Source organism: Carcharodon carcharias, chromosome 2 (assembly GCF_017639515.1).
Source record: "Carcharodon carcharias isolate sCarCar2 chromosome 2, sCarCar2.pri, whole genome shotgun sequence".
NCBI lineage: Eukaryota > Metazoa > Chordata > Chondrichthyes > Lamniformes > Lamnidae > Carcharodon > Carcharodon carcharias.
In genome coordinates this window covers 190,989,561-190,990,978 of record NC_054468.1, presented here as the reverse complement: position 1 = coordinate 190,990,978, position 1,418 = coordinate 190,989,561, and positions in this window count along the sequence as shown.

Below are 1,418 nucleotides of genomic sequence, written 5' to 3'. Positions count from 1 at the left end.
GGGTGAAGAACCGGGAACAATGGTTCCGCCGGGCCGGAGCACAGGGGGTGGGGCCAGGAAAAGTGGGCGGGGCCGGGGCCGGATGAGAGGGCGGGACCTGGAGAGAGGGGCGGGGCCTGGGGTCATGGCCGCAGACGTTTGACTCAGACCCAGATCTGAACGTGGACTTGTTATTGTTGCTCTTGTTAAACGTTCATAGAAAAGCTCTGAGCACCCAGGACAATCTTAAGCGCAGCAGTTGCCCCATTTACTTTTACACTTGTTAAGTTCAGTACATTAATGTAACCAACAACCTTCCTCCAGTTTGTGATTTGATAAGATAAACTGGTGACTTTTAGCTGCTTGTGCGTTTTTTTTGTGAGAACTGCCCCATGTGTGCACTAAACTCACAATCATAGTCAAGTAACAGGCCCAATTTACACCCACGAATTGTGAAACCATTGACTTGCTGCTGGAAAAAATCATCGAATCCCACTTGTCGCCCCTGTAATGTTGCGGAAATGATCTTGGTGGCGTTGAAAGTGCAGATCTGGGTGTGTCCTCAGCCTGGTTTAATGTCCGGTTGCTTTGCGGTTTTGACCTTATATGAATAAAAATGTTTCTTCTTCAAAGTATCCCACCAGATCTGTCGTAAAAAATCTTAAGATGAATAGGACCTTTAGGAACTGCTTGATTTTGAGCCACAGAGATATTTGAGGGGTTTTCCTGAACAGTTAGTCAGTGCTATTAGAAATAAAAACAAAACGGCGGATGGCTGGAAATCCAAAACAAAAACAAATACCTGGAAAAACTCAGCAGGTCTGGCAGCATCGGCGGCGAAGAGCTCCGCCGATGCTGCCAGACCTGCTGAGTTTTTCCAGGTATTTCTGTTAGTGCTATTAGAAAGCCTGGTCTATTAACTCTCCCCTATTTGGCAGACGAGTCAACTGAAGATCACAATCTCCTTTGCAAAACGGTTGTTGGCATATCCCTCGGGGAGGTAGGGAATTCAATCAAACTATGAGGGATGGGTCCATCCAGTATCCATAGCAGTAGTGAAAGGTCTCTATTTAAACTGCAGGGTCTGTGTTTTTCATAGAAGGTTTTGCCCTCACAATGAATGCTTGGATGGTGTGCTCTCCATGGCGGGTTTTGTTTTCACTCTGTAATAGGTCCTCCAGTCAAATTTGCTGTGAGGAGAAACACAGTGGAAAAGATAAGATAGAGGATAAGAAATATAAGGAGAAAGTCAAATATGTATGTCTCTTGGACATCCCCTGTACCAACATGATGGATGCACTTGGCTGCTTTTCACTACATTTATATTTCTGGTGTAGATCAAGACTACATTGAAATTCTCCCAGTAAAAGAGTTTTGATTACAAGCCACATACCAAGGAATTGCCCAATGTTGTCCAACCTGCAGTGGTTGCATGCATC